The 25,895-nt window shown below is 42.8% G+C and overlaps 1 pseudogene across 1 annotated transcript; it reads left to right on the top strand.

The window, feature by feature from the left end:
• Positions 1-2,928: 2,928 nt before the first annotated feature.
• On the top strand, positions 2,929-25,136 carry LOC308269546 (OTU domain-containing protein 4-like; annotated as a pseudogene). The gene is made up of 3 exons: positions 2,929-3,121; positions 21,501-21,754; positions 22,028-25,136. The product of its transcript is annotated as an OTU domain-containing protein 4-like (transcript).
• The last annotated feature ends 759 nt before the right edge of the window (positions 25,137-25,895 follow it).

The following is a 25,895-nucleotide window of genomic DNA, read 5'->3' on the forward strand; positions in this document are numbered from 1 at the left end:
GCATCTCCCTGATTGCTATTATTGATGTTGAGCATTTTTCATATATTTATTGGCCATTTGTATCTTGTTTTGTGAAGTGTCTATTTAGTTCAATTGCCCATATCTTGATTGTGTTTTTTTTTAGTATAAAGTCTTATAAATTCTTTGTGTAATCTAGATATTAGTCCTCTATCAGAAGGATAGCTGGGAAAGATCTTCTCCCATTCTTTTTTTCTTCTTTCTTTCTTTCTTTCTTTCTTTCTTTTTTTCTTTCTTTTTTGTGTGTGATACTGGGGGTGGAACCCAGGGGCTTTCTACCTCCGGGCTATACTCCCAGCTCTATTTTATATTTTATTTGGAAACAGGGTCTCACTAAGTTGCTGAGAGCCTCACTAAGTAGCTGAGGCTGGCTTTGAACCTGTGCGATCCTCCTGTCTCAGCCTCCCAAGCGCGGGGATTACAAGCGTGCACCACCACACCTGGCTTCTTTTCCTATTCTTAGGCTTTCATTTTAGACTCTTGATGGAGCAGAAACTTTTTAGTTTATGTTATCCCACTTATTCTTATTTTTATTTCCTGAGCTTTGGGGGTCTTGCTGAGGAAGTGTCTACCCGTGCCTATATATTGGAGTGTTAAACCTATGCCCTCCTCTAGTAGCTTCACTGTCTCTGATCTAACTTATAGGTCTTTGATTCATCTCAAGTTGACACCCAGGCAGGGTGAGAGATAAGGATTTAGTTTCATATTCTACAGCTGGATAACCAGTTTTCCTAGCACCATTTGTTAAAAAGGCTTTTTTCCAACATATGTGTTTGGTACTTTTGTTGAAAATCAATTGGCTATAAGTGTGTAGATTTGTTTCTGTATCTTCTATTCTGTTCCATTGGTCTGTGTTTCTCTTTTTGTGCCAATACCATGCTGTTGTTATTACTATAGCTCTGTAGTAAAATTTGAAGTCAGAAATTGTGATGTTCCCTGCATAGTTCTTATTGCTGAGAATTGCTTTGGCTATTCCGGGTCTTTTGTTTCTCTATATGAAATTTATAAATGATTTTTCTAAGTCTGTGAATAATGACATTGTTATTTTGATAGGATTGCATTTACTGTATAGATCACTTTTGGTAGAATGACCATTTTGATTATATTTATTCTGCCCATCCAAGAACAAGGATCTTTTCATCTCCTAAGATCTTCTTCAATTTCTTTCTTTAGTGTTTTGTAATTTGCATTGTAATTTTTTACAATTTCGCTGTAACTTTCATTGGTCTTTTACCTCCTTGGTTAGATTTATTCCTAGGTATTTTATAGGTTTTGAGGTTAGTGTGAATGAAATTGTTTCCTGGATTTCTTTCTTCAGTGGATTCATGGTTGGTATACAGAAAGTTACTAATATTTTTAGATTAACTTTATATCTTGCTACTTTGCTGCTTGATTTCAGTCTCCATTTGCAAGGTACGTCTTTTTTTTATCCTTTCACCTTTAACATGTGGATATCTTTGGCTGTAAGGTAACTTTCATGCAAACAGCATATAGTTGGATTATGTTTTTAAATCCACATGACCAGTCTGTCTTTTAATTGGAGAGTTAAGATCTTTGACCTTCAGTGTTATTATTGAGTGTTATCATTGATTTTTGTTTTCTGTCATTTTGAGTTCTATTTTCTATTTAATGTAGTGTTACTTCTCCTTTGCTTCGTTGCCCATCTGGTGGAGTTCATCCACTCTCTGGTTCTCATATTTGCTTTTTTCTTCTTTGTGTTTTATTTCTTTAAGTATTTTCTCTAGTGCTAGCTTGGCAGTCAGAAATTATTTTAGTTTATGCTTGTCTTGGAACCTCTTTATTTCTCCATCAAATTTGAATATCTATGCTGAATCTAGCAGTCTTGCTTGGAAGTTGTTTTCTTTCAGGGTCTGGAGTACATCATACTAGCCCCTACTGGCTTTCATGATTTCGGTTAAGAAGTCTTGAGGTAGGATAAAAGAAATGAAATATTAGGAAGAAAGGAGACAAATTGGAAAGGAAAGGGAAAATAGTTTTAAAATCTAGCCTGTCCTTTACTTGGGTTCTCAATCATAATGGCCTAGCTTCACACCTAAAATACCTAAGATGCTTGACCAGCAAAAAATCTCAAGAAGGAAGTCTCACATTTGTCAAGCCCTGCACCCCATCTTCACTTCTCAACTTTCCGAGAGGAAAAAATTTCCTAGGAAGTCTCCAGCTATGTTCCTGACTTGTAGCCAGCTAACTGAGCTTTAATGGCCCAGGGACCACCTCTGACCCACTGGTTATGATCATGTGAAGTGCTGTCAGTCACTGGCATGCATTCATGCCAAATACAAACTCTGCTGGCAGAAGGGAGTATTGAGTTCCCAGCCTTTAGCGATGATCACGTGACCCCCTCCTATCCCCTGGCTGCCCTGCTTTTGGGTCCAAGCTCTGGCAGGGAGAGATTGTACCATTCTGAGCCTGAGGCTTGGGTGGCTCAGTTATTTAGCCAAGGGATACTGCTGCTGCTCTGGGTGGCTGCAATCATGTGAGACTTTATTGACCTCTGGCCTTGGTGCTTATAGCACCCAAACACAGCTAAATGTGAGTTTATAGCTTTCAGAGCCTACAACTCAGTAGGCTGAGTTATTTTACCCCACATCTGGCTGTCCTGTGGTGATCATTGGAGACCCTGCAAGGGCTTGGTGAACTCTAAGTACCCCCCACAAATATCTCTAGCAGCTGTCTGCTAATTCATACTTCTGCTGAGTCTGACTGTAACCTTTGCAAACTCAGCCACGCAAGTCCCTGTGTCATGCGTGAATACATGGCATGACTGCACTGCACAGGGTGGTCTCCCTCTGGGATGGCTTGTTAACTCAGAGTCTTGACAAGTGCCACTTGGGTCCCTGGAGGCAGAGATGGGTTCTGCTACAGCACAGTATCTAGCTCTAGCTGGGCCATATGGATAGTCAGGTCTCTATTGAATATATCAAAAAAAGTGCATCTGCTTTTGATGATGATCTGCAGTCACTGATTCGACGACATTCTGCTACTTTTTTGCTGGAGTTCTCCAAGAACTCAATTCTGGCAGCCGCCAGCCACCAGCCTGGGAACAGCCTGCACAAGATGTTATTGCCCCCACTCTGCTCACCAGGTGAGCTGTAGGGAGCTCTTTATAGTCCTCTGCTCTCTCTTCTGCCTCCGATGTCACCGTGCTTTGACTGTCATTATTCTGATGAGTTTTGGCTGGTTTTCTTCCCTTTCCAAGAAGCGGTCTTCCTGCTGGTCAAGTTCTGAGTCTCAGAGCACCTGAAACATGCTGTCTCCCTCTCTTCTGCCATCTCTAATTACATTGTTTTTAATTACCTTCACTGTCATGAGGAGTACTTGTCAGGTTCTCCAACTGGGTTTTGTGTGACTTTTTTGTGGGGGTTTCTGCATTTGGAGAAAGGAACCAAAGAGGGAAAGTGCCATGCTCATCACACACTCAGGGTAAATAGTTATCAACATGAATTATCACTATGGTGCTAAGTTCACCTGCCTGAGAGAGAGTTTTCCAGATTTCCCCACTGTCAATTTGTTCTTTTTTCCTCCTTTCCATACTATAATTTTTGGAAGGACTATGCACAGTCCACACTAAAGGAGTATATCTCCTTGAGAGTGAAGAATCTCCAGAAATGATTTGCAAAGTTCCTACACAGGCAGTTTGTATATTTCCCTTATTTATTAAGTTATTTATTTAGTGAGATCCTGTTTCAAAATAAAAATAATAAAATAGAGCTGGGGGTATAGCTCAGAGATAAAATGCTCTTGAGTTCAATCCCTAGTAACATACCACACACACACACATACACACACACACAAACACACACACACACACACACACACACACACACACCCCATTATCTTTATATCAGACTCATTGACATTTATTTTATACTTTGGATTATAAACCAATACTATGTTATTTATTATTATTTACATTGCTCCAGTTTGGGCCACTGGGAACTCTTTCAATTTGCCCCCGCCCCCCGTCCTTTTGACATTCCTCGTTCTTGTGATTTTTCTTTAAGCACTTCCCTTACCTTTTGGGACTACAAAATGCTACCAAATCATCCTATGTATCCCGCGCCCCAACTCCACAACCAACCATTTCTTCAAAGAATACTGGTTCTTTATTGGAAAATGGTATAAAAAACCAAGTTCTAGCCGGGCGTGGTGGCACACATTTGTAATCCCCGCACTTGGGAGGTGGAGACAGGAGGATCGCGCTGGCATAAGAGACCCTGTTTCAAAAATATAAAATAGGTCTGGGAGTGTAGCCCGGAGGTATAAGGGCTTCCAGGAACCCCAGTACCACCAAAAAAAAAAAAAAAAAAAGCCAAGGTCTAAATGCTGAATATGCTGATTGCTACTGGGTTGGCAGTACTTCCAGGTCCTCTCAAGCTGACTGAGTGAGAAAATAGATGTGTGCATACTGTTTAGTCAGCTTTTTCATGCTGTGACAAACATCCCTGACAAGAACAATTTAGAGGAGGAAGAGTCTTCGGGCTCACAGTTTCAGAGGTTCAGTCCATGGTTGATCAGCTCTAAGACAGAAAAGGCATGAGGGCAGGACATGGTGGAGGACAGCTGTGGGCTCCTGGCAACCAGAAAGAGAGAGAAAGAGGAAAGGACCAGGGACAGATACAGTCCCAAAGGGTGGCCCTAGTGACCTGCCTCCTCCAGCCACAGCCTCCCTGCTCACAGCTACTACCCAGTAAGTCTGTTCAAATGATTAATCTATCAGTGGATTTATCCAATAATGAGGTTAGAACCCCAATTCAATTATTTCACCTCTGAATGATTCTGTATTGCCAACATATGAGCCTTTCTGGGGGACACTCCATATCCAAACCATTACATGTACTAACTGCTTATATATACTTATTTATTTTTAATTTATTTTTACTGGTGCATTGTAATCATATATCACATTGGAATACAAGACTTGAGAGCATATACAAGCACACATCATCCAGACGCCATCCCATTCCCTCCCCCTCCCTCCATCCCATGCTCGTTTGGTGATTAACTTTGATACATTTGTTTATGTACCTCCTGCGTTTTAAAGAGAATCCATCCTCCCCTATTCCATACCCTCTGATTGGTCACCTTAGTTGCTTCACTATAGGGCCCTTTTTATAGTTCGACCTCTTCCTGTTGCCCCTTTCCTCCTAGTTTTTGCTTATTAGGAGAAGCATCTGATTTTTTTATTTTTATTTTCTGTGATATTTCTCTGTGCATGCCGCGTTGCAAGTACCGATCCCACTCTTGACGGCCCCAGTAGTGGCCTGGCTACCCGGTGGACTGATCCAGACCTCTCTGGCTCAAGCAGCGGCCTTGCCTCATGGGAGGCCCCGATTCTGGTCTCGCTGGCCCCGACACCAGCCTAACCCCTCAGCTGGCTCCGATCCCAGCCTCAGAGGCCCCAGTAGCAGCCTTGCCTCACGGGAGGCTCCGATGCTGGCCATTGGCCCCGGCACCAGCCTAACCCCTGGGCAGGCTCCGATCCTGGCCTCGGACACCCCAGCACCGGCCTAGCCTCATGGCAGGCTCCGAACCTGGCCTCACTGGCCCCAGCACTGGCCTAACCCCTCGGTAGGCTCCGATCTCGGCCTCAGAGACCCCAGTAGCAGCCTTGCCTCATGACAGGCTTCGATGCCGGCCATTGGCCCCAGCATTGGCCTAACACCTCGGCAGGCTCCGTTCCAGGCCTTGGAGGCCCCAGCATCGGCCTTGCCTCACAGCAGGCTCCGATCCTGGCCATGCTGGCCCTGGCACCGGCCTAACCCCTCGGCAGTCTTCGATCCCAGCCTCAGAAGCCTCAGTAGCAGCCTTGCCTCACGGAAGGCTTCAATGCTGGCTGCTGGCCCCGGCACCGACCTAGCCCCTCAGCAGGCTCTTATCCTGGCCTCAGAGGCCCCAGCACCAGCCTTACCTCATGGCAGGCTCCGATGCCAGCCATTGGCTCCAGCACTGGCCTAACCCCTCAACAGACTCTTATCCCAGCCTCGGAGGCCCCAGCACTGGCCTTGCCTCACAGCAGGCTCCGATGCTGGCCACTGGCCCCAGCATCGGCCTAACCCCTTGGCAGGCTCTGATCCCAGCCTCAGAGGCTCTAGTAGCGGGCCTAGTAGTACTTGCCTCATGGCAGGCTTCGATGCTGGCCATTGGCCCCGGCACCGGCCTAACCCCTCGGCAGGCTCTTATCCTGGCCTCGGAGGCCCCAGCACCAGCCTTGCCTCACAGCAGGCTCCAATGCCGGCCTCTCTGGCCCCAGCACCAGCCTAACCCCTCAGCAGGCTCCAATACCGGCCTCAGAGGCCTCAGTAGCGGCCTTGCCTCACGGAAGGCTCTGATGCCGGCCGCTGGCCCCGGCACCAGCCTAACCCCTCGGCAGGCTCCAATCCCAGCCTCGGAGGCCCCAACACCGGCCTTGCCTCATGGCAGGCTCCAATCCAGGCCTCGGAGGCTCCAGTAGTGGCCTTGCCTCATGGCAGGCTCCGATGCCGGCCATTGGCCCCGGCACCAGCCTAACCCCTCGGCAGGCTCTTATCCTGGCCTCGGAGGCCCCAGCACCGGCCTTGCCTCACAGCAGGCTCCGATGATGGACTCGCTGACCCCAGCACCGGCCTAACCCCTTGGCAGGCTCTGATCCCGGCCTCGGAGGCCTCAGCAGTGACCTTGCCTCACGGAAGGCTCCAATGCCGGCCGCTGGCCCCGGCACCGACCTAGCCCCTCGGCAGGCTCTTATCCTGGCCTCAGAGGCCCCAGCACCGGCCTTGCCTCACGGCAGGCTCCAATCCGAGTACCCTCTTTGCCCAACCAATTGTCCCACGTTCTTGAGGTGTGTGGTGGTAGCACGTTCTGCCTCTGGGGTTATTATTGCAAAGGTTCCAGGTGTAATGCATCAGATCTCTGCCTCCCCTGAGTACTGGCCACTGCCATTGCCACTGCCTCCACCATTTCAAATCTTTCCCAAGCTCTTTTTCCACTCTGAATGTTGTCCAGTGTTCCTAAGCATGCTTGACAGTAGCATTCGACATTTTGTGTAATTTCTCCAAAAAAATAAGGTTGGTAGAATCCGATTTCTGCTTCTACTGAATACAAGTCTCCACCGCCATCGCAAAGATCATTTTCAACACCGCCTTTCTCCTTGGTCTCCGCTAAGCTCTCTCCTTACAGGTGATGTCCATGATTCTTAACAATATAGAGAAACAGCTATCCTCCTTCACGGGGAATTTTTCCATAAGTTCCAGTGCATTTGGATAAGTTTTGTCTGCATCTCCAGTATTCTGGCATCCACCACGGCCTTCTTAATCCCTCTCTAATATTTTTCTTTTTTCTTTTTCTTTTCCTTTTTTTTTTTTTCAATAAGAGAAGACAGTATGTGTGGTTTGAGGAGGTATTGGGATCAGGCACTCAGTAGCACTGTGACCCAGTCGGTTTCTCCATGGGTCCAGCGTGCTCTGCACAACTCCGCCTGGGGCCCAGAGTCCTGCGACCCGGGCCCCGGCTGTTCCAGGGTCCGGCGTGCCCCACGCAATCCCTGCCCGGGACCCAGGGTCTTACTGGGCCCAGTTTCTCCAGGGGTCTGGCGTGCTCCGCACAGTCTGGCCCGGGGCCCAGAGTCCCATGACCCGGCCCCGGCTGTTCCCTACATATACTTATTTATAAATATTATGTTACAGTTAGATATTATGTTACAGTTAGATATCCCCAAAGATCTTATTTACTAATATTCAGGGTTGATATAGTGGAGCCATGATTGTAATGCTAGCAGCCATTATAATGAATTTATCTGGGTGGAGATCCAGGCTGATAGGGTATGGCTGGAGGTGGGTCCCTTGGGGTGCAGCCTTGAGGATTATATAAAGGGTTCCTCTTCCCCCTGTGTGTGCTTGCGCGCGCTCTCTCTCTCTCTCTCTCTCTCTCTCTCTCTCTCTCTCTCTCTCTCTCACTTCCATGATGTAAAGAGCACAGCCCATGTGCTCTCCCTCAACCTACCACCACCATGCCCTGAGATCCGTGATCCCCAGCCCCATATGGACTGAGCCCAAAAGCATGAGAAAATAAATCTTTCCTCTAAGTTCTTTAGAACTTTAGATCTTTAGATTATGGCTGCAAGGATGTTGACAGATACATTCCCTATATACCCATCTGTATGTATATTAAATGAATTTTGAGTTCATTCTATGTCTCTAATCTTTGATCACATGGGTCATTCCAGTCTTTGCCTCCTTGTTCTCTGAACCTTCCTCTCCAACAGTCAAAAATCTGACTCCAAGAATCCTCCGCTTATTTACTTAATTTCAGTATGGATTTATAGTGATTTCAGAATTATTAACTTATACCACTATGAGAAATAACTTTGCCAGAGTACAGTACTTAGGTTCAGTTCTTTCACCTTTTGTGTTAGTCCCCACTTAGTACAAAGTTACTAAAATACTCCCTCTCTCCCCAGCACCTGAAACACACTTTATTCTTTTCTGCTACCTTCTTCCCGACAGCTATATAAATGATACATTTTTTTTTTTTATTTCTACACTAACATTCTCTCTTTGTGCGGAAAAGTTCTATGGGATTTTACAAATACATAATGTCATGTATTCACAACTGTAATGCTATGCGTAGTTATTACACACGCGCGTGCACACACGCACAAATACAAAAAAAAAAAAAACCCACCTCATTTCTCCTATTCAATCTTACCTTCTCCAAAAAGCTTTACAACCCTGATTTGGCTGCCATTTATGCTCTTTTCAAGAACATACATGATTTATACAGTATGTAGTCTTTTCAGATTAGCTTCTTTATCTTAGAAATATGCATTTAGGATTCACTTTTTTGTTGTGGGTTGATAGCTCATTCCTTTTTTGATCAGAGTATTCCACTGAGTAGATGTGCCATGTTTTTTTTTTTAATTCACCTATTGAAAGGAAGTATTGATTACTCCCTGTTTTTGAAAATTATGAACAACCTGCTATAAACATTTTTAGGTTTTTGTGTGGACATAAATTTTGAAATTAGTTTGGAAAATACCTATAAGCACAACTGCTGAACCATATGGCAAGGCTATGTTTAGCTTTGTAAGAAAGTGATACATTTTTCTTTCAAAGTGGCTATATAATTTTGCATTCCCACTAGCAAAAAATGAATTACTATTGTTTTTCATCCTTACTAGCAATTTGTATTGTCGTGAGGGGGTTGGGGGTTGAACTCGGGGGCATTCTACCTCCAAGCAACACCCTAGTCCTATTTTATTTTAAAACTGGACCTCCCAAGAACTGGGATTATAGGCTTGTGCCATCACACCTGGCTTTAGTATTGTGATTTAAAAATAATTTTTAGCCGTTCTAATAAGTATGTAGTCATATCTTATTTTATTATTTATTTATTTTTATTTATTTTGTGGTACTGAGGATTGACCCCAGGGGCATTCTATGCCTGAGCTACATGTACTCTAGACCTATTTTTTATTCTTTATTTTGAAACAAGGTCTCACTAAGTTATGTAGGGCCTCACTAAGTAGCTGAAGCTAACACTAGCTGACACTAAGTAGCTGATCACAAATCTGTGATCCTATGTCTCAGCCTCCCAAGTACTGGGCTTACTAGCATGTGCCACCACACCTGGCACAGCACATTTATTTTTAATTTGCAATGATCAGTGATATTGAACATCTTTTCATATATTGATTTGCCATCCGTATATCTTCTTTGGTGAGGTATCTGTTCAGACATTCTGCTTATCTTCTTTTTTTTTTTTTTTAGGTAAAAGTATATGACACCATTTTAGCCAATTTATTGTAGAGAGCCCAGTGGCTTTTAGTATATGCACAATATTGTACCATCATCACCAATGTCTAATTTCAGAATATTTTCATCACTCCAGGAAGAAGTACCCTGTTAATTAAGCAATTGCTCCCTAGTCTGTCTCCTCCAGCCTCTGGCAATCACTAATCTATTTCTTGTCTCCATTTTGGACATTTAACATAAATTAAATGAAATCATACAAAAGGTGGCCATTGTGCCTGGTTTATTTCACCTGATGCAATATTTTCTAAGTCCTTCCAAACTATAGAATGTCAGAAAGTCTTTCCTTTTTTATGACTGAATAATATGGTGTTTTCTGGATATACCACAATTTGCATATCCACTCATCAGTTAATGATATTTGGATTGTTTTCACTTTGGTACTATTATAAATAATGCTGCTATATGTATGTGTATATATGTATATCTTTGTGTGAACATGTGTTTTCATTTATTTGGGGCATATGCATGTCCAATTATTACAGCATTTTTTCTCAAAAAGACTATTCTTTTTCCATTGAATTGACTTTGCACCTTTGTCAAAAATCAGTTGACTAGATTTCTGTTAGTCTGTTTCTGGGTTCTCTTTTCTGTTCTAACTGATTTTTGTGTCTATTATTTTACCAATACTGTGTTGTTTGGTTGCTATAGCTTTAGAATAAGTCTTGAAATAGATTAGTGTGATTGTTCTAATTTTGTTTGCTTTTTCAGTTTTATGCTGGCTACTCTATGTCTAGATCCATATCTTTGACATTATATTTCAAATACACCATAATAGAACAACTGCCAGGCATGGTGAATTTTATTTATTTATTTATTTATTTATTTATTTATTTATTTGGTGGTTCTGGGGTTCCTGGAAGCCTTTCTACCTCCAGGCTACACTCCCAGACCTAGTTTTTACTTTTTTATATTTGGAAACAGGGTCTCTTAAGCCAGCATAGCTGGCTTCGAGCCTGCACGATCCTCCTGTCTCCACCTCCCAAGCCTGGGATTACAAGCGCCGGGGATTACAAGCGTGCGCCACCACCCCCGGCAGAATTTTAAACTATGAAATGCTTAGTAAATTTGTTTGAGAAGGAGGAATAAAGATAGTAACGGCCCTTGCTAGTCAAGCATGAAAAGCAATGGAAGGATTCATCAAAAAGACATAAGAATGGAAGGCTGAGATAGAAGGGTCCTGCCTCTGCTACTTAGAAAGGCTCTCAGCGGCTGGGCGTGGTGGCACACGCTTGTAATCCCCGCGCTTGGGAGGCGGAGACAGGAGAATCGCGCAGGTTCGAAGCCAGCCCCGCTGGCGTAAGAGACCCTGTTTCAAAAATATAAAATAGGTCTGGGAGTGTAGCCCGGAGGTAGAAGGGCTTCCAGGAACCCCAGTACCACCAAAAAAAAAAAAAAAAAAAAAAAAAAAAGGCTCTCAGCAATTTAGTAAGACCCTGTTTCAAATAATAAAAATAAGTAAATAAATAAATAATAAAAATAATAAGTAAATAAATAAATAATAAAAATAATAAATAAATAAATATCTCTGACGGTATAGCTCAGAGATAGAATGCCCCTGGGTTCCATTCACAGGGCCCAAAATGTAAATATAAAAATAAAAAGAAGATATAAGAAAGAGCAGAAAAATTATGAGGCTTGCTATTCTAAACAACTGTGGGAAATGTGGAGGTTGTTTTGTTTTGGTTTGGTTTGTTTTTGGTGGTGCTGAGAATTGAATCCAGGAGCTTTCTAACTCTGAGTTACAACCCCAGCCCTAATTTTTATTTAAAAACAGAGTCTTGCAAAGTTGCTGAGAGGCTCACTAAGTTGCTGAGGCTATCTTCAAACCTGCGACCCTCCTGTTTTAGCCTCCTAAGTATTAGGATTACAGCCATGTACCACACAGCCAGCGTCGTAGGGCCCCAGGAATCTATTATGATTGTCATTCAAAAGATTTATTGGATAAATGTTTGAATTTGTGAATCTACTAGTTCCACAACTACTTCTATTACCAAGGCAGTTTCGGACACCTTGATTATGACAGAGATCAAGCATTACTAAAGTCAATACACAGAGACTTCCACCTCAGCCTGTACTTTAAGAATAGAACAACTTAAAGCATTGGGATCTTGATCTAAAAGTAATATCTGTGACAAAAATTATACAAAAGAATAGTCTGCCACATTCTACACTAATGGTGCTAATAAAAAATTTTAGAACAAATTTGTTGCTAAGATGAACAGGTACCAAACACTGATTCCTGGTGTCTCTGGAAAACATGAGTTGATGTGAGAAAAACTTATCAAGACAGTACATTCTTATAAAGGACTGATGCGTGCCTGAAATCTCAAGAGGACAGCAGGTTTGAGGACAGCCTCAGCCATCTGGAACTTAGTGACATCCTGTTTCAAATTTTAAAAAAAAAGAACTGTAAAAATTTCTTCAGTGTGAGGGACAATTCAAGTTTGCCACATTCTTCCAAATTAGTCAAGGTACTCAGAATGATGGATTTTCAAACAAGCAAGAAAGCTCAGAGAATTTTATTTTTATCACCATTTAAAAAGAAACTTAATACTCATTTCTTCCCTTGAGTAACAGACATTTTAAATCTTATCTTTAGTAGCAACTGTTACAGAATTTTCAGGAAATGTTAAATATTAGAACTAAAACAATGTGATAATAAGATAGTCAGTGGGGATTCCTCTTGAAATAACTTGATCTCTACATAAGGGAAACCATCTATCTAATATAGTCCTCAGGAGGCAATATGGCAAATTAGCATTAGATTATCTGTAATACAGTCTCATTTTATTGTTCCTCCAAAACACAGAAATTATTTCTTTTAGCTTTTATAATTAGAGAACTTCCTCTCTATGTGTGTTTTAACTTGGAATAAAGTGTCAAGGTTGGTGGTCTCTAAATTAGGACTCCATTTTATTTTAAAATGTGTTTGAGAAGCCAGGTGTGATGGCACGTGCCTGTAACCCCAGTACTTGGGAGGCTGAGACAGGAGAATCACAGATTTTCAGCGAACCTTGGCAACAAGGCCCTCCACAGTTTAATAAGATCTTATTTCAAAGTAAAAATAAAATAGGGCTAGGAATATAACATAGAGGTAGACTAGCCCTGGATTCGATCTCCAGTAAGACATGATGGGACTTCTGGTTTCAAGATTGGCATGTAAGGAATTTGAAAGTCACCACTCCATCCTAAAAACATCCTAAAAGGCTAACCAAACTGAAAAAAATCAATATATATTTTTTTAGATTTATCAAGAAGTAAAATCCCAGGGCAAACTGCTGCTCCCCAAATTAGAGAGGTAGGGAATCACAAGGTACTGGTGCAGATGCCCTCAAGAAGAAACCTTCACAAGAACCAGCACTTGTGAACTGTAATTGGTGAACTGGTGAGGGCTCAGTATGGAACGCCATTAGAGCCAAGAACTCCAGGGCAGGGCTGGGGATATAGTCATTTCTAGGGCACAAGGCCCTGGGTTCATTTCCCAGCAGCCCAACCCATTCCCCTAAAAAGAAAGACCCTAGAACTCCAGGGTAACCTAGTCATACAGAAGAAGCCATACTTTCTCAGCAATGTGAACTCCAAAAGGTTAGCCAGGTTCTCATTGTGAATATCAGAGAAAAATCCTTCCATTTTGAAATATGTTAGAATATTTTGTTTTTCTTTTCTCTCTTTTTTCTTTTATTGTTCTGGCAATTGAATCCAGAGGCATTCTACCTTTGAGCTCATACTCCCAACCCTTTTTATTTTTTATTTGTGAAGTGGGTCTCACTAAGTTTCTAAGGATCTCATAAGTTGCTGAGGCTGGCCTGCAATCCTATTGTCTCAGACTCCCAAGTACTACGATTACAAGTGTGCATCACTGAGCTGGTTACATTTCATTTTTCTTAAGGCATACCCTTATGAAAAACTATTTTATTAGAACCTAAATTCTTAGGATTAAATCAGAGTCTAACTGACCTGAGAGGAGGGAAATAGCCAACCCCAGCCTGCCCTAGCATTCCACATGGAGGGAGAGATTTACTCAAGTCCAGTGCTTTTTCTAGCTATCCAGTTCCACCAAAGGAGTGGAGAGAGGACAGAGGGCTATGAAGCACTTGTTAAGGTCACATTCTAGTTGTACAGGTTGAGTAAAACACTGAGACCTAACCATAGGATTGTAGAACACTTCCTCTCCAACCCCCTCAAATTATCACATTACTGATGTCTTACTTATAAGACATGTTTATTTATGTATTTATTGTGGTACTGATAATTGAACCCAGGGGCATTCTACCTCCAAGCTACATTCCCAGTCCTATTTTTATTTTTATTTGGAACCAGGGTCTCGTTAGGTTGATGGAGAGTCTTACTACTTTCCAAGGTTGTCCTTAAACCTGTGGTCCTCCTGTCTTCGCCTCCAAAGTACTATATTCCCAAGTACAAGCATACACCACTACACCTAGCATAATATATTTTTCACCTCAGTACATCAAGGCAAAATTACAAGTCATAATAAAAGGCAAAAGCAGCCAGGCGTGGTGGCGCACGCTTGTAATCCCCGTGCTTGGGAGGCAGAGACAGGAGGATCACGCAGGTTCGAAGCCAGCCTCGCTGGCTTAAGAGACCCTGTTTCCAAAAATAAAAAGTATAAAATAGGTCTGGGAGTGTAGCCCGGAGGTAGAAGGGCTTCCAGAAACCCCAGTACCACAAAAAAAAAAAGAGTCAAAAGCAAAAAAAACAAAACAAAAAAAAAAACCCCAAAACCCACACACACATTTTGAAGAGACAGAACAAGCTTAAGAACCAGACTTCAATAAGGCAAGGATGTTGGAATTATCAGAAACAAGAATTTAAAACAATTATTAATATACTAAGAGTGTTTAGCACTAACTTGTTCTAATCACTAAGCTTGGCATGGTGGCTAGCCTGTAATCCCAGTACTTGGAAGGCTAAGGCAGAAGGATCACAGTTTGAGGCCAACCTTAGCAACTTAGAGAGGCCCTCTGCAACTTTTTAAAACTGTTTTAAAGTTTAAAAAAGCTAGGTGTGGTGGTGTACACTTGTAATCCCAGCATTCAGGAGGCTGAGACTGGAGGATTGTGGTTTGTGGACAGCTTCAGCTACTTAGTGGGACCCTCCACAACTTAGTGAGACCCTGTTTTAAAATAAAGAATAAAAAACAGGGCTGGAGGTGTAGTTCAGAGGTAGAATGCACCTGGGTTCCATCCCCAGTACTGCAAAAATACATACATACATACATACATACATACATACATACATACATACATTTTTTTTTTGTGGTGCTGGGGTAGAACCCAGAGGCTTTCAACCTCTGGGATATACTCCCAGACCTATTTTTTAAATATATATTTTATTTGGAAACAGGATCTCACTAAGTTGCTGAGAGCCTCACTAAGTATCTGAGGCTGGCTTTGAACCTGAGTGATCCTCCTGTCTCAGCCTCCCAAGCGCGGGGATTACAAAGCGTGGGCCACCACGCCCAGCTAAATAAATACAATTTTTAAAAATAAAATTAAAAAATAGGGATAGGGTGTATCTCAGAGGTAGAATGCCCCTGGGTTCAATCCCCAGTAATAAACACACACACACACACACACACACACACACACACACACACTTGTAGACGATCACAACAGTTCCTCTCCCTGCCTCAGTGCAGAGCAGGTGGACAATAAATGCTAGAACCCTATTTCTCCTGAAAACATAGAAAAGCAGAACTGCTTATCTAATGCCTCAATGTCTGTAGGTGCTACCAGAGGAACTGGCTTCTACCTTTCTTGTGTTGGAGAATTGACATCATCTGGCATATAGTAGGTCCTTGGAGGATGACAAGAGAACAAATTACTGGTATGAACTAATATTCAAGCACTCACCATAACTCTTTTCCTTGGTTCAGTGCAGAGCAAGTAGACAAACACAAAAATAAAACAAACAGCAAAGAAAATCCCAGGCCAGGCATGGTGGCACACACCTGTCATCCTAGTTCTTGGGAGGCTGAGGCAGGAGGATTGCAGGTTCAAGGACAGCCTCATCAACTCAGGGAGGCCTTCAGCAACTAAGCATAACCCTATATCAAAGAAACAAACAAACAAAAGAAAAGGGCTAGAGGTGTAGCTCAGACATGGAATACCCCTGGGTTCAATACCCAGTATCTAAATAAATAAAAAACAAATAAATATCCCAGCTACAAGCTTCTTTGCGGGGAAAGAAAGAGATAGATCTGTGCACATAGAGTTCCAACTTGGAGGTACCCAAGTGATAGGTCAAGTCCCTCCCTTCCCCCATGGGATCCCACAGCAGGGACAGGAGGCGAAACCTGGAAGCCAGAAGCGGAGATGTTGTGAGACTCCAAGTGTTGCGAGAATCCAGACATCGTGAGACAGACTCCAGATGCCGGGAGACTCTAGATGTCATTAGAGAACCAGCATTCACACACCGCTAGCTCCACCCCAAGATAAATACCCTGACTTTCTCGCTAACCACGTGACTCGGCCGACCCACCATGACTCCGCTGATCGAGTGGCTCTGCTGCTAGGTCATCGGTCTTTTCCCCCACAATCGGTAGACCTCACCTGAAGGTGCCAGTTTTGATTAAAGAGTCTGGTGCACGCTTGTAATCCCCACGCTTGGGAGGCTGAGACAGGAGGATCACACAGGTTCGAAGCCAGCCTCAGATACTTAGTGAGGCTCTCAGCAACTTAGTGAGACCCTGTTTAAAAATAAAACATAAAAATAGGGCTGGGAGTATATCCCGGAGGTAGAAAGCCTCTGGGTTCCACCCCCAGTACCACAAAAAAAAAAAAAAAAAGGAGGCCTTTAATAACTTGGTTGGTGTTTGCCTTCATTGGGACCCCCCCCCAACTCAATATCAACATTACACCAAGGAACTGGCTTCTGTCCTGCCTATCTGAAAGTGCTGGCATACTCCACAAGCCTATGGACTCCTAATAGCAAAAATAGCAGTTTGTAAACTGGGCATGGTGGCACATGCTTGTAATCCCAGAATTTGGGAGGCTGAGACAGGAAAATCCGGGTTTGTGGGCAGCCTCAGCTACTACTTAGTGAGGCCCTGTGCAACTCAGTGAGACCCTGTTTCAAAATAAAGACTAAAGAATAGGGCTGGGGGTGTAGCTCGGAGGTAGAATGTTTCTGGGTTACATCCCCAATACTGCAAAAAAAAAAAAAAAAATTAGCAGTTTTGTACTAACACAAAAGTATTAGAGGCCCACAGAATTCCAGGCCAGGTTGGATGGTTTAGGTCTTCTCCTGTACAAGTCAAACCCAGAAACAATGGGAGATATGGCATTTTTTTCTAATGCACAGACACCAACCTAAATAGTCAAGGAAAATTAAGAAACATGGGAACACTATCCAAACAAAGGATCAAGGTAAAACTCCAGAAACTGACCCTGATGAAATGGATATGTACTGACCACCTAATAGAGAATTCAAGATTAGTAGCACAAAATAAACTTAATGAGCTTAGAATATCTGTGTACAAACAAATGAATAATTTAAGAAAATAAATTTTAATAAAGAACCAATAGAAATCTTAGGGCTAAATAAAACATTATCTGAACTAAAAAAAATGCAGAGGAGAGATTCAACAGCTGACTAGAGCAAGCAGAAAAGAGAATCAGATAATCTGAAGTCAGATTATTTGAAATTATCTTGCAGATAATAAAAAAATAAAAGAACAAATGCAGCTTAAGGAATGCTTGAAACACCATCATGCATACCAATATATGCACTATGGGAATCTCAGAAAGAGAAGAGAGACACAGAGAACAAGAAAAGAACAAGAAAGTTTATTCAAAGAAATAAAAGATGAAAACTTCCTAAATCTGAGAAAGAAAACAGACATCCAGATCCAGGGAGATTTTTAAAAACTCAAATAATAGAAATTATAACAAGAATCTGGGTGTGGTGGCTTCTGTGTAATTCTAGTGCTTGGAAAGCTGAGGACAGGAGGATCACAAGTTCACAGCCAGCCTTAGCAACTTCGTGAAGCCTTTCACAACTTAGTGAGATCCTTTTTAAAAAACAAAAGAATAAAATAGGGCTGGGGATGTAGCTCAGAGGCAGAATGCCCCCTGAGTTCCATCCCCAGTACAACAACAAAAAGAAAGAAAGAAAAAAAGAAAGGTTATAACATAGAGACATGTTATAATCAGATAGTAAAAGACTATCTGAAAAGAGAAAAATATACAAGGGAACTTCCATAAGACTATGAGCAGAGTTTTCAGTAGAAATCTTCTAGGCCAGAATAGAGTAGGATCATATATTTAAAGTTCGGGTTTTGGGTGGGGTGAAGGGAGGGGAAGAACTACCAAATAAGAATAACATACTGGGCAATTCTATCTTTCTTCAAAAAGAAGAAAAGGTAATCTGGGTGTGATTGCCTATACCCGTAATCCCAGACAGGAGGATCAGAGGTTCAAGGACACCCTCCGCAATTTAGCTAGACCCTTTTTAAATTTAATAAAATAGGGTTCAGGTATAGCTCAGCAGTAGCAATCCCCCCACCCACACACAAAAGAAATATAAAGATTTTTAAGCTTGAAGTAGTTTACCACCACTAGACTTGCCTTATAAAATTTGCCAAAGGGAGCTTTTAACTTAAAAATAAAAAATAATAAAAAGTGACGTGATAGCCAGGCGTGGTGGTGCACGCTTGTAATCCCAGCATTTGGGAGGCTGAGACAGGAGGATCTGGGTTCTCAGCCAGCCTCAGCTACATAGGCCCTTTGCAACTCAGTGAGATCTTGTTTCAAAATAAAGAATAAAAATTAGGGCTAGGGATGTAGCTCAGAGGTAGAATGCCCCTGGGTTTCATCCCCAGTGCCACAAAATAAATAAATGAATGAATAAATAAATAAAGCAAACAAAATAAAAAAGTAACATAATAACCCAAGAAAGTATAAAATCCAGCCAGGCCAGCAGGGCATGGTGGCGCACACTTGTAATCCCAGCATTTGGGAGGCTGAGACTGGAGGATCGCGGTTCGTGGACAGCCTCAGCTACTCAGTGAGGCCCTCTGCAACTCAGTGGGATCTTGTTTAAAAATAAAGAATAAAAAATAGGGCAGGGTTGTAGCTCGGAGGTCGAATGCCCCTGGGTTCCAACTGTAGAACCACAAGGGAAAAATCCAGCCAGGCCAGCGGCACATGCCTGTGATGCTAGATATTTAGGAGGCTATGGCAGGAGGATCACACATTTGAGGATAGTATGAAAAGCTTAGTGAGACCCTGTCTCAAAATAAAAAATAAAAAGGTCTGAGGTGTAGCTGGAGGTATAGCTCAGTGGTAGAGCAACCCAGTACTACTACTACTACTACTACTACTACTACTAATAATAATAATAATAATAAGTAAAACAAAGTTTGTGGTAGTGATGATTGGACCCAGAGTATTCTATCTCTGAGATATACCCCCATCTCTTGTTTATTTTTGTTTTAAAACAGGATCTTGCTAGGTTGCTGAGAGTCTTGCTATACTGTTGAGGCTATTCTCAAATCTGTGATCCTCTTGTCTCAGCTTCACAAGTACTGGGATTACATCATCAGGCATCACTCCTGACTAATAATAAGAATTTTTTTTTAAAAAAAGAAAGTATAAAACTCCTTGGTAAAAGAAAATGTATTGGCATATAAAAAGTACTCTATTACTGTAGTGATACTAAGAACATCTCTTTTAATTCTACTATAAAAGTCAAATTAAAAGTATCCAAAGTAACTAAAACTAAATATAGTTAATGTTTACGGTATATATGGAGATGCAAATTGCGACATCAATAACATAAATTGTAGTAAAAATGAAGAGGTCTTTTTTTGTTGTTTGTGTTTTTGTTTTGCAGTACTGGGGATGAACCCAGGGGCATTCTACCACCAAGCCACACCCCCAGTCCTATTTTTTATTTTTTATTTTGAAACAGGGTTTCACCAAGTTGTTGAGGCCCTCATTCCATGGCTGAGGCTGGTCTTGAACCTGTAATCCTCCTGTCTCAGCCTCCCAAGTATTGAGATCACAAGTATGTGCCACCACACCTGCAATTAAAGTTGTGGTTAGCTTAAAAAAAAAACTGTGATAACAATAATATGTTTTATATAACCAGAGAAAATCCTCATAGAAGTTACACAAAAGAAAATGTGTTAAGAGTAAAAAAAAATCAATTTTTTTGTTTTGTTTTGTACCGCCATGCCTGGCTAAACAAATAAATGTTTAAAAGCTATAAAAGCTGGGTGTGGTGGCACACACTTATAATCCTTGTCCTTCAGGAGGCTGAGACAGGAGGATCCAGGTTCTTGGCCATCCTCAGGTGTTTAGTGTACTGGGGATGGAACCCAGGGGCATTCTAGCTCCTAATTACACCTCCAGCCCTATGATTTTTATTCTTTATTTTGAAACAAGGCCAAATGAATAAGTGAAAAATATTCCTTGTAAATGGTAATCAAAAGAGAGCACATATGGCTATATTTATCAGAAAATAATAGGCTTGAGGTCAAAATCTATTGTAAGAAACAAAGAAGAGTATATAATTATAAAGAGATTGCTATGGGATGTCTCTTGAGTGTTTTGTGCTAGAACTTGATCCTAATAACACAGTGTTGAGATGGTGGTGGAACCTTAAGAAGTGGGACCTAGTGACACCTTGACCTTGGCCTTCCTATCCTTCAGAACAGAAGAAATTCTCTCTCTCTCTCTCTCTCTCTCTCTCTCTCTCTCTCTCTCTCTCGCCCATAGGCATTCTATCTCCAAGCTAAACTCCCAGCCCGATTTTATTCCTTCTTTGGAAACAGGGTCTCACTAAGTAGCAGAGGGCCTCGCTAAGTAGTCGAGGCTGGCTTCAAACCTGCAATCCTCCTTTTTCAGCCTCCCAAGTACTAGGATTACAAGCGTGGCCACCATACCTGGCAGAGAATTCTCTTTTTTATAAATTACCCAGTCTCAGCAGCACAAACAGACTGACACCAGTGTTGTTAGAATGGCCAAAATCCAGAATACTGATAACATCAAGTGTGGCCAAGCTGTGGAGCAGCAGAGCATCACACTGCTGCGGGGATGCTGGATGGCACAGCCAGTCTGCAAGACGGATTCGTGGTTTCTTACAAAACTAAACATACTCTTGTCATATGATCTGGCGACCATGCTTCTTGGTATTTACCAAAAGAAGTTGAAAACATAGTCATTAAAAAACCTACATATGGCCAGGATTACATACATATGGATTACGAGCATGCATATTACAAGCATATGCATGCTTGTAATCCAGTACTTGGGAGGCTGAGCCAGGAGAACCCCCAGGTCCCCACCAGCCTCAGCTACTTAGTGAGGCCCTTTGCAACTTAGTGAGACTGTTTCAAAATAAAGAATAAAAAATAGGGCTTGGGGTGTAGCTCAGAGGTAGAATGCCCCTGGGTTCAATTATCAGTGCCACAAAATAAATAAGTAAATGAATAAATAAGTAAATAAATAAATAAAGCAAAAATTATAACTGTGTGTGAACCTGAAACTTTTAAAGAGGGAGAGAGACTGTATTGTTAATAATAGGCACACCCAGTGAGTGGGGATAAACATGGAGAGAAAAAAGTAGGATTTATTTTTTCTTTGCATATCCATATTTTTCTCAAGGTTGCAAAAATGCTTGTGAGAATTTCTAAAACATCTTTTCAAGAGGAAAAAAAAATTGAAAGTAAAATTCAGACTCCGGCACATGGGCGTTCCCCTCCGCGGGGCGACCCTAGCGAGGACACGACGCCCATGGACGCCGATCTGCAGAGACTCGTCTGGTATCGGAAACAGGTCGCCAAGGACCGGTCGTGCCTGTTCCCGCCGTGTCCGAGCAGGTGTTGCACTCCCAGTATCGCCTTGATGAAGTTAGAATGGCCTGTATCCACTGTTTTCCTGAGAACAGAGAGAAGTTTGAAGCTTTTTTTTTTTTTTGCCCTTTCTTTCTTTCTTTCTTTCTTTCTTTCTTTCTTTCTTTCTTTCTTTCTTTCTTTCTTTTTGTGGTACTGGGGTTCCTGGAAGCCCTTCTACCTCCGGGCTACACTCCCAGACCTATTTTTTACATTTTTATTTGGAAACAGGGTCTCCTAAGCCAGCGCGCGCGGCTGGCTTCGAACCTGCGCGATCCTCCTGTCTCTGCCTCCCAAGCGCGGGGATTACAAGCGTGCGCCACCACGCCCGGCTCGTTTGAAGCCTTTATAGAAGAGTCATTTGAAGAGTATTTAAAACTTTTGGAAACCCCATAGGAATGGGTAGGACACGTGGAAATAAGTTCCCTTTCTCTTATGTACAGGAAAGATTTTATTTATCAGGAACCAAAGGTTTCTCCTTCACAAGTAACCGAAAGTAATTTTCCTGAAAAGGTGTCACGGTGTTTTTCTAGTGGAAATCATGATGATATTGTCTACCCCCATAAAGTATAAAGATAGCTCTGCTCTATGAGTCAGCCTCTCCTTTATGAATTGCGGTATGAGAAGGTGTGTAAAACTGATGTTAGTAAAATCATGATGGGACTCCACCCCTGTGACGCGGCTGGTGAAAGCAGCAGTGAAGGACCAGATTCAGAGGATGTCAGTTGCAAGAGACATCCTGCTGCTGCTGTGAACGGGTTTAAGCTTATGTCAGATAATGAGCACCTGAAGAAGAGCGGGACTTCCACTAGCCTTCCTCTGTCTAGAGAAGTTCTGACATCACGCAACCTAGCAGTCTATAGAAGTGTAGAGTATGAATGTTGGCTGATGTCTAAACAAGCTCAACAAAAATGTGACTATTCCGTTGCTGCTGGGTTGCAGTATGAAGTTGGAGATAAATGCCAAGTTAGGTTGGATCACAGTGAAAATTTTTCTACTGCAGACATTCAAGGGACTCACACTGAGAATGAACCCCTTTTGGTTGAAGAACTGGGAAAAAAAACCACACACCCAAGAACCTCAAAACACCTCCCCCAGAAAGCTGGAACACAATGTCAGGAAAGAAGATAAAGAAACCTCCCACTTCTGGACACAGCTTCCATTCTGACATGGATTACCGAGGGCCAAAGACTCCAAGCAAGCCAATCAAAGCCCCGTCAGCACTTCCTCCTCGCCTGCAGCATCTGTCAGGAGTCAGACAATATGCGTTCTCTGGTTACTCTTCAGGACCTCAGTCCCAGAGGTCCTCTAGTGAGCACAAAGGCCTGAGCAGGACCCCTCACACATCACAAGAAAACCTAATCGAAAGAAGGTTGAGGATTTGATCACACGAGCCGAGAATCTCACTATTTTGGCCTTTCTTCAGAAGAGCCAAGAGAAACAAGCTATAGAAGAGTCTCGTTTACTCTGTGAGATTCAGAACAGAGATGAACAGGCTTTCCCCACTCTTTCCAACTCATCCGTGAGTCAGTTGGCTTCTCCAAGTAGCAACACAAATATCCAGAGAAAATCGTCAAATGTAAGTGATAGGAAAGGAAGCAGACAAAGAATGGATGCAGAGGAGCGAAAAGACAGACTGTCCATGGACATACACACTTAGATAAGAAACCTGAGCCAAGCACATTGGAGAATATTAGTGATGATAAAGTGCTCAAGAGTCACATCACCATCAAAAACAAAGAAATTAGAGTGCCCATCTCTTGCCGAACAAAAGCCAGCAGAACATTTGTCATTGTCGAATCCAGCTACCCTTATTGTTTCTTCTGAGGTACACCTAGCCCCTGCAGTGCCTTTGTGACCAGTCACTGTGCCAGCCTGGCCAAATGAATCCACAACTTTTGGACCAGCAGGTGTTCCTGCTCAGATTCCCGCTTTGGTAGTGACACAGACGCTGACCACTGGACCTGCTTCTGCTGTGTCCCAAGCTCATTTAACACCTTCTCCAGTTCCTGTGTCGATACAGGTGGTTAACCAGCCCTTGATGCCTTTGCCTCAGACATTGAGCCTTTACCAAGACCCACTCAATCCTGGGTTTCCTTACAACCAACAGGGAGATCAAGCCATTGCACCACTTTATTCACTGTGCCAGGCCGGGAGGACCTGCCTAAAGATAAAAGTATTCTATTTTTCTTCAGTCTTAGAGTGAAGCTTCCAATGTGGGCTCCTCATTCTTACCTGTACCCTCTGCACCAGGCCTACCTGGCAGCCTGCAGGAGGTACCCAAAGGTCTCTGTCCCTGTGTACCCTCACAATTCTCGGTTCCAGGAAGCTCCTTCTGCTCAGCATGAAAGTGACTGTACTTGCACCAACACACTTTTCCATGCAGACTGAAGTCAGGGCAAATGGTCAGATGCCACAAGCAGAGATTGGGCTGCCTGCATTTCCTCCACCTCTGATTATCCCTCCAGCTCAGGTGTCTGAAAGTCATGGACAATTGTCTTATCAGGCTGATCTTGAATCTGAGAACCCTGGGCAACTTCAGTTATGCTGAATATGAAGAATGTGTACCCACAACCATCCTTTGGACCTAAACCCATCTTAGGCCCAGTGCCCATCCCACCTCCTTTCTTTCCTCACATTTGGTATGGGTATCCTTTGCAAGGATTCGTAGAAAATCCTGTGATGAGGCAGAATATAGTCCTGCCTTCTGATGAGACTGCCTTCTGATGAGAAAGGAGAGTTGGATCTGCCTATGGAAAACCTGGATCCATCCAAAGAATGTGGCTCGGTGTCAGCAGTGGATAAGTTTCCAGAAGCCAAAGAGGAAAGTGCACGTTCTATCCCCAAGACAAGTGTGAGCAGCAAGCACGAAGGCCGGGCAGCGCAGTCGTCCCAGACATGCAGGGCAGATCTGGGCCCAGCTTCTGTTCTTCAAGGAACAGAGGAAAAGGCTCATCTTCCCACTCAGATTCCAGACAGAGAGAGGAACTGAGCCTGCTGAACTTGAGCTCAAGAGGACCGGTGAGAGTCAGAAAGAGAAGCCTGAGAAAGTAAAAGATCCTAAGACAGCTGACCTGGCCAGCCTTGGGGCCAACTCTGTGGATAGCAGAGTGCGAAGACCAAAAGAAGAGATCTCAGAAGATGAAAATGAAGTGTCCAATATTCTGAGAAGTGGCAGAGCCAAACAATTCTATAATCAAACTTATGAAGGCAGGAAGTACAAGAGTGATTGGGGCTCTGCTGGCAGGGGTGGGTAGCAGCAGATGAAAGGTGAGAAGTCCTGGAAAGGGCAGCCAAGCAGAAGCCGAGATGAGGGCTCTCAGTACCACTGCAATGCCAGAGGTCGCCCCTATAGTGGAGACAGGAGGTGGTCAGGGATAGGAGATGGCCACCAGGGACAGCAGACCAGATGGCTGTTGCCCCGGTGTTTTAGAACAGAAGCCCTTTCTTAGATGGAGTATTTCTGAAGGCTTTAAGAAAAATAAGTAAAATTCCAAATTGGGACTATCTCCTCTCCTCCCCTCCCTCTCACTCCCATTCTGGACAAGATTTTAGATGAGTTTGAGAGCAGGTGAATTTCTGGCATTGCCATTTTTCTTCATTCAAAATATGTTTATTTATTAGGTGACTGACCCCATAAAAAGTAAAAAATAAGTTTGTTAAAATATTTTCATAGCTGGGCATGGTGGTGCACGTTTGTAATCCCCGCGCTTGGGAGGCGGAAACAGGAGGATCGCGCAGGTTCAAAGCCAGCGGCGCTCCCTTAAGAGACCGTTTCCAAAAATAAAAAAACATTTTATAGACCTATTTTATAGGTCTGGGAGTGTAGCCCGGAGGTAGAAGGGCTTCCAGGAACTCCAGAGCGTGGTGCCGCACACTTGTAATCCCTGCGCATGGGAGGCTGAGATAGGAAGATTGCACAGGTTTGAAGCCAGCCTGAGCTAGTTAGTGAGGCTCTCAGCAACTTAGCGAGACCCTGTTTCCAAATAAAATATAAAATAGGTCTGGGAGTATACCCCGGAGTAGAAAGCCTCTGGGTCCCATCCTCAGTACCACCTAAATAAATAAATAAATAAATAAGTAAAATTTATAAAAATATTTTTATAGCTGGGCATGGTGGCACATGCTTGTAATCCCAGTACTTGGGAGGCTGAGACAGGAGGATTGCACAGGCTCAAAGCCAGCCTCAGCTACTGAGTGAGGTTCTCAGC

The sequence above is a fragment of the Muscardinus avellanarius genome (genome assembly GCF_963383645.1).
Source record: "Muscardinus avellanarius genome assembly, chromosome: 11".
Classification (NCBI taxonomy): Eukaryota; Metazoa; Chordata; class Mammalia; order Rodentia; family Gliridae; genus Muscardinus; species Muscardinus avellanarius.